The following is an 8,435-nucleotide window of genomic DNA, read 5'->3' on the forward strand; positions in this document are numbered from 1 at the left end:
TGCCGAGGGACGCGCCTCTCAGGTCCTTGAACTTGGCGTGGAGCAAGCACCGTCCCAGTATGGACTTGGCACTCGTGACACGCAACTGAGAGGCCCGTGGAACCACGGAAGCTCTTTTTATCTACCCGCAACAGGCTGGCTTTGCCTCGGTAACACGGAGAATCGAGCCCGCCCAGGATACGACGGTGCAGGCAGCACGCACCGTCTCAAAAGGGCCCTTGGATGCAACGTCTCCCTGGGCGATACTCGCTTGGAGGAGCTACGGCAAAAACCAGCGTGGCCCGGCGTGGCTACTAACGACGGCCTGGTGCAGAGGAGGGAGGAGGTCGGCGCACCGTGAACTTGGCACGCCACCCGAAGGCGACTAGCCTGACGCACCGAAGAGGGAGAAGAGGAGGAGGACGGTAGACGACGACGCGATGAAGAGGGAGATACCCCGCTTTTTGCCCGCGGGTGGCATCGTGAGACCGACGTCGCAGACGTCTCTGCGGCGATGGCTAGCGGCGATGGCTAGCGGCGGCGCGGTAGGTCAAGCCGCTGACGCAGAAGCGAAAGGGTTCCCATCCATTCTGATTCCTACCTGGGGTTCCATCGGGGCCGTCTATGCGTGGGGAGCAAAGGTGGCTGCACATCACATCCAGCCAGGCTCATCGTGGCCGTTTGGCTGTTGTGCGAAGTACAGGGTAGGCAGAGGTGGCAACGGGAGGGGTGCTCAAACGCCGCGCGGGTCTCGACTTGGGGCCCGTTAACGTCAGCCACCTAGCTTACAGCATACCCCCCTTCCGGCACATCCCCACCACCCTCGCGCCGACATCAACATTACATCGCAACCGCGTTTTCTCGTGCACCTTCTATCTAATAATTATAAATAATATACTATTCGAATTACGATACCTCGAGCTTCTAAATACACCGAAGATTAGCTCTAGGAAGCACTTTTCGATATTAGAAACGGGATGCCGTAGATATATACTAGTTATAAGGAGGGTATTCTAAGAGGCACGCTTTAAACGCGTCTTAAAGGCGCCCTACTGATAAGAGAGGTATAAGAGTTATATTAGCGGCTTAGTCGAGAGCAAGAGAAATACCTTAAGGACTAGATTCTTGCCTAAGCCGTTCTTAGGCTGCCCCCTACGTACTTTTTTAGCTTAAGGAATTTACTAGCCGTATTATTAGAGCTAGCGGCGACCTTCGCTTACTTAGGAAAAATTAGGTATTAAGCTTTTTAGCCCGTAACTAAGAGGTTAGCACGATTAAATATAAAGCTCTTAATTCTACTTATATTAATAGCGCCTCTATAGCTCGGATTACGGAGTGGTTTTAGTTACTTAACCTACTAGCTTTATAGGCAATTCTACCGGAATTACGCTTTAATATAGACGAGACGGGTATCCTTAAGGGCCTTAGCTATAATAGCCTTATACTAGGGAGCTTAGAGAAAAAAGAGACCCTTAAAAGGCGGCTTAGATTACGTTATTAGACTATAATAGTCGAATATATCTCTATTATAGGTTAGGTCTTAACCCCCCTTATTATCTTTAAAGGTTAGGACCTTTAATACTAATAGTTCCTTAACGAACTTAATTTTCTAAAAGATTAGAACTTCGTAGCCTCCCTAAGAGGCTAAGCTAAATAAGTAATAAGATCGCGATTTAGTAGCTTAAAGATATTTTTATCTTATAGATAAGTATAAGAATATATCCTTATATTCCTATTTTACTATTATAAAGAACTAATAAGTATAGGGAGGCTCTATAAAATAAGCTAGTAAAAAGAAGCTCTATAATATAGTCTAAGGGAATAACCCTTAAAGATAAAAGACCTCTATTAGATATCTATACCTTTCTTTAAGAAAAGCGGGTTAAGATAAGCCTATCTTAATAAATAAATATATATATAAAATATATATTAAAAGGTATAAGCAATAAGTATAGGATTAGGTAATCGATAATATAAGCGGAAAGATCGGTTAAAGAAGTATAGGGTAGGATTTCGTCTAGAATTTATAACGAGTATATAAGAGGCTAAATAATATATTAAAAGAATAGCGTTATAAAAGATACTTATAAACTTACTTATTCTATCTACTACTTTTAGGGAAATCCTTTATCTTTTATAGACTATTACTCGCCTACTAGTAGACTAATTAGTTAGCTTTTTAGTATATTCTATAGTGCTTAAAAAGCTCTATTTATAGTATATCTTCCTAACTTAGTAGGTAGTCTAATTATAACGTAATAGTTAACGTAAGACTATAGGTTCTAGTATAAGTAGTAGATTTAACTAGAATATTCTATGCCCTACCTATTTTTATATCGCGGATATCTTTAGAACCGTTAGGCTAAAATAAGTAATAGGGTATCCGTTTTACTTATAATTAGCTTATATATTTTATATATATTTTATTTTACTAGGATATATAAGAATATACCCTTATATTCCTATTTTACTATTATAAAGAAATAATAAGTATAGGGAGGCTTTATAGAATAAGCTAGTAAAAAGAGGCTCTATAATATAGTCTAAGGGAATAACCCTTAAAAGATAAAGACCTCTACTAGATATCTATACCTTCCTCTAGGAAAAGCGGGTTAGGATAAGCCTATCCTTATAAATAAAAATATATATAAAATATATAAGTTAATTACGAGTAGAACGGATACCCTATTGCCTATTTTAGCTTAGCGGTTCCGAAGATATCCGCGATATAAGAATAGGTAGGGCATAGAATATTCTAGTTAAATCCACTACTTATACTAGAACCTATAGTCTTACGTTAACTATCACGCTATAATTAGACTACCTACTAAGTTAGGAAGATATACTATAGATAGAGCTTTTTAAGCACTATAGAATGTGCTAGAAAGCTAACTAATTAGTCTACTAGTAGGCGAGCAATAGTCTATAAAAGATAAAGGATTTCCCTAAGAGTAGTAGATAGAATAAGTAAGTTCGTAAGTATCTTTTATAACGCTATTCTTTTAATATATTATTCGGCCCCTTATATACTTATTATAAATTCCGGATAAAATCCTACCCTATACTCCTTCGACCGATCTTTCCGCTTACGTTATCGATTACCCGATTCTACTCTTATTACTTATACCTTCTTTTAGGATAGGCTTATCTTAACCCGCTTTTTTTAAAGGAAGGTATAGATATCTAGTAAAGGTCTTTATCTTTAAGGGTTATTCCCTTAAACTATATTATAAAGCCTCTTTTTACTAGCTTATTTTATAGAGCCTCCCTATACTTATTATTTCTTTATAATAGTAAAATAAGAATATAAGGGTATATTCTTATAATATATAAGTTAATTATAAGTAAAATAAATACCCTATTACCTATTTTAACTTAGTAGTTTTAAAGATATCCGCGATATAAGAATAAGTAGGGCATAGAATATTCTAGTTAAATCTACTACTTATACTAGAACCTATAGTCTTACGTTAACTATTATATTATAATTAAACTACCTACTAAGTTAGGAAGATATACTATAAATAGAGCTTTTTAAGTACTATAGAATATACTATAAAGCTAACTAATTAGTCTACTAGTAGGCGAGTAATAGTCTATAAAAGATAAAGGATTTCCTTAGGAGTAGTAGATAGAATAAGTAAGTTTATAAGTATCTTTTATAACGCTATTCTTTTAATATATTATTTAGCTCCTTATATGCTCGTTATAAATTCCGGACGAAATCCTACCCTATACTCCTTCGACCGATCTTTCCGCTTACGTTATTGATTACTAGATTCTGCGCTTATTGCTTATACCTTCTTATAGGTTATAAGCCCGGCTTCTCTATAAGTCGGGTAATAACTTCGAAAAATCTTTGAAATTTTAATACTAACTATACGACCTTGAATTATCTAAAATAGGCTCTAAGGATAAGTTCGAATTTGCTAAACTTAAGGGTAGTTCTAACTATACCTTCTAGGCTATTCGAATGCAGGCTCTTCTAGTTAGAGAGAAGCTTTCTACTACTATATAGCAAGAAAATTACTCGAAAATAGAAGAAGCACTTGCTTTAATTTTTCTTTGTATTAAAGATGGTCCTTTAACCTAAATAAAGCATATAACAAATGCTAAAGAGGCGTGGGATAGGTTAAAAAACCTATATAACCCTATTTCCTTTACCTCGAATTACCTACTTATAAAGGAGCTTTTTAATACTTCGGTAGGATTTGAATCCTGAGAAGGCTACCTAAATAAGGTAAAAGAGGTATTCGAAGAGCTAAAAGCACGGAATATTATAATTCCGAAGTAGTTATTATAGCTTGGATTTTAAACAGCCTTTCGGCTCGTTTTCTAGCTATATAACTAATATAACGCAAGCTCTTCAAATAACTTAAAGCTTTTAATCTAAAGTCTCTCTCTAGTAGTCTTATAGACGAATTTAAGAGGACTAAGTCTCTAGAAAATCCTCCCGAGCAGGCTTTCTTTACTAAGAAGCCCTAGAAAAAGATAAAAATTACATTACAATGCACTTACTGTAAGAGGAAAGGGCATCTAGTTAAAGATTGCTACTATCTTCACCCGGAAAAATGTTACGACCCGACCAACGGATGTTACGACCCGACCAACGGATGGCCATGACACGGGCCAGGGATGACTAACCGCTGAAGGATCACGTGACCATGCGAAAGGTGATCGGTGGATCGCCTTACGATCAAGCGAGCGGTGCTCGACGGATCGTTCATCGATCAAGGTGATCACCTCTGTGATCACCTCCAGCACCTCGCGATCAGAGACGGGCAGTTGGGTATATATAGCTGCCCCATTTCACTCCTTTAGACTAGATAGCTCTTTAGCTTTCAACACAATCATTACGATCCCTATCACGATCTCATCTCTGATTCCGATCACTTGATTACCTGGTTACAGTCTACGGTCTACGACCTCCGACTCATCACCAACGTGACATACTTATCATTGCTCAGACCACGCCCTGTTGTATCTGCCAACATAAACCCCTCGACAGGTTTATCCCTTGGGAATATCACCGGTCGTCACACGTTGAAAGCTCTTGTTCAGAACGATACCGCGTCTCTCTGAGCAATATCGCATAACTGTCAACATGCCTGCACAGCAAACTGGATCAACCAACTCGGGACACACCGTGTCGCCGCAGGACATGATGCGCGAAATCATCAGCCTTCGACAGGAGGTCCAAGTACTCAGGAACGGAGGAGGCAACGGACAAGTTAGGGACCTCGGAGAAGCAGTCAAACCAAAACAGCCAGGACCATTCGACGGTACTCATGGCACGCTTCGAGACTTTCTCACCCAACTCAAAGCCTACCACCGATTCTATCCGACCAAGCTCTCGGACCCAGTCGAAAGGTACTCCACGCAGGAAATTGTTTATCTGGAACGGCACTCGCCTGGTTTGGACCCATCATGAGGACTTTCTCGACAACCAACCAGCGCGACGAGACAACGAGACAGACGAAGTCTTTGCCAGTTTCCAAGGATTCGAAGAAGCCATTACGAAGGTATTCGGAACAACCGACGAGGAACGAGAGGCCGAACAGAAACTTCGAGAACTCCGACAAAGGATCTCAGCATCGGATTATGCTGCGAAGTTCCGTCAAGTCACCTCAAAGCTTGATTGGGACGACGAACCTCTTATGTCACGATTCTACGACGGGCTTAAAGAAGAAGTCTGGACGAGCTCTACAAGGAAAATCGACCTGACAACCTCTCGGACTACATTGCTATGGCAGTACGAATCGACGACAGACAGTATGCGCGACGCCAAGAAAAGAAACAAGGAAGAGGAAACTGGAACCCTTCCTATGGGAACAACTTTAACCGACGCGCCAACTACAAGAAGAAGCGCGAAACTCCCATTGCTTACGCCCACACAACTAACCCAGGCAAAATGGACCTGGATGCAACAAAGAAGGGCGAAGGAAAATGCTTCAACTGCAGGAAAGTTGGACATTTCTCACGAAATTGCAAGCAACCTCGCAAGGAGAAGAAAGTTCACTGGGCCCCAGCCCCAGAAGGTAAGAGACACCTGAACGCTACTAACAAGCAGGAACCAAAGCATGAACTCCTTAGTTGGACTGCATGCTACGACGACAAATGCACGGTACACCTAAGCGACAAAAACGGTACCGGATGGTTCCCAAAGCCACCAAAGAAAACCCTTGCAATGGTGCAACGAAGAGATCCCACAACACAGAAACAAGTCAAATTCGCAGAACCAGAATACCCCTATCCTGAAGGAGTCTCACAAGACTGGATCAGGAAGAACGGCAAACGATTCCAGGAAGACATGCGAAATAAGGATCGACAACAACGACGGGCAGTCTATAAACAACATAACAAAGAAGATACGGACGCAGCCCTTATGCTCACGAAACTCGGACAACAACCCGAAGAGGAACAACGAAGTTTCGACGACACAAGCTCTGAAGAACAAGACACGCTACAAGAAACAGAAGACGAGGATGAACTCGCACCACCACCCTCACTACTAAGGAAAACGCCACGATTGGAGAACACGCTCCATACTTCGAAGAATTCGAAGAAATGCTCAAAATTGGAACTCAACAAATACCTCAAATTCTCACGGAAAACCAACAAGCTGCATTGATTCGATACCAACCGGCACCACGCGGAGGAGACTACGCTGTGGCTATCGCCGCAGTCGACACCTTTACAGCCCTACAACGAGAATGGCAACCACGAGGAGAATTTTCAGATGACCCAAGAACAGTGCTCAGTCACGAAGAGCACAAACATATTTCATGGATCTCATGCGTCTATTTGGACTGCATGATACACTTCAGATGAAGGCACGACACGACGCCTTCCCAGTCAGATTCGACGGACAAATACTTTCGAAACCCTACCTAAGCACGGAACTGGACTACTGGAAAATCGATCAACGTTACCCGAACGACCAAGTCATGTTATTGGAACCCGATTACGGCACGCCACTTGAATGCCGCGATGATTACGGTTCTTTAACGAGATGTCTTTCGAAACATGCAAAATCCACAAACACGCCAAAATTGGGAATGGCACAACGCCACTCGCTCTAAGGCATCCGAACCATCTATCTTCACAAGACTCGCGCAACGAATCAGATGCGACGAAGAAGATTACAACGAATGTGCACACCCGAACTGCAAAGTTCACGAACACGAAAAGGCACGAGCATGGCACAAACGACACAACGGTGCACCAAAGGACTACTGGCGACACCTACGAAGGCTACAAGCTACATTCGACCAAGGAAAAATTAACGCAGAAGAACTACGCGCAAAACAGAAAGACGCAGAACGAAAACTCGATTCCTGGTACGAAAACGAACAGAATTGCGAAGCACGGTACGCAATCAACTGCGAAGCAGCACAATGCAAACAACACAGCGTTGAGAAACAAGAAATCTTCGATTGGCTACAAGAAATCAGTCTCTTGAGCCCCGACACGACACCACGCGACGAAAACATAAAGAAACGATATCAACAACAAATCGAAGAAGAATACCCAAATGAAACGAATAAGGACCAGGCAAAAAACGAGGTACGCCATCTGTAAAAGGGCTACAGACTGGCACGACACGACAAGATCCAAGGACCCTATGCATGGCAACGGCAAGCCATGGCAACCAAATGGTATTGGACATCCAAATCGCGGGACATCACGTACACGCACTATTGGATTGCGGCGCGATGGGCAATTACGTTTCACCTAGAGTCATCAATCGTTACCGACTCCCATGGAGACACAAGAAAGATCCATATGAACTCACGAATATCGAAGGAGGGCCTTCAACTATAACAACGGAATCATTGATATGGAGATTGATCACCTCGACATCAATATCCAGGGCCACGACGAACGAGTCGACTTCGACATCATGGACATTGGAGAACACGACCTTGTGTTAGGGCTTCCATGGTTACAGGAGAGCAACCCACTGATCAACTGGAAAACTGGCCAGCTGCGTTGGAACGAAGACGCAAGTTTCAAGACCAGCAGATTTGGGAGAAAGCAAAATTTTGCGATGATTTAGCCACTGAACAGGACGAAAGGGATGACCGTTCAAGCAAATCATTACGGGCTTCAGCGATACAAACGAAAACAGCAACCGAACCGGCGGACACAACAAAATCGACTGACAAGACCCACGTACTGACCAACACGGCTGTACAACCTGGCATCCGACATAAACAGAACAAAGGACACAACAAGAAGATCCGAAGAGTTATTGCCACTCTAAGAAAGACCTCGAACAAATCAACAAAGAGCTCGAGTCAAGGAAACCAGCTCTCAAAGAAAGAACAAAGCCCACAAGACAGAATGAAGAACATCCCACAGGAATACCGGAAATACGACAAACTCTTCAAGGAAGAACTCGAGACAGGGTTACCCGAACACAGTCAATGGGACCACGAAATTTGTCTCAAAGA

Source organism: Hirsutella rhossiliensis (genome assembly GCF_020360975.1).
Source record: "Hirsutella rhossiliensis strain HR02 chromosome Unknown scaffold00006, whole genome shotgun sequence".
In the NCBI taxonomy this organism is placed as follows: Eukaryota; Fungi; Ascomycota; class Sordariomycetes; order Hypocreales; family Ophiocordycipitaceae; genus Hirsutella; species Hirsutella rhossiliensis.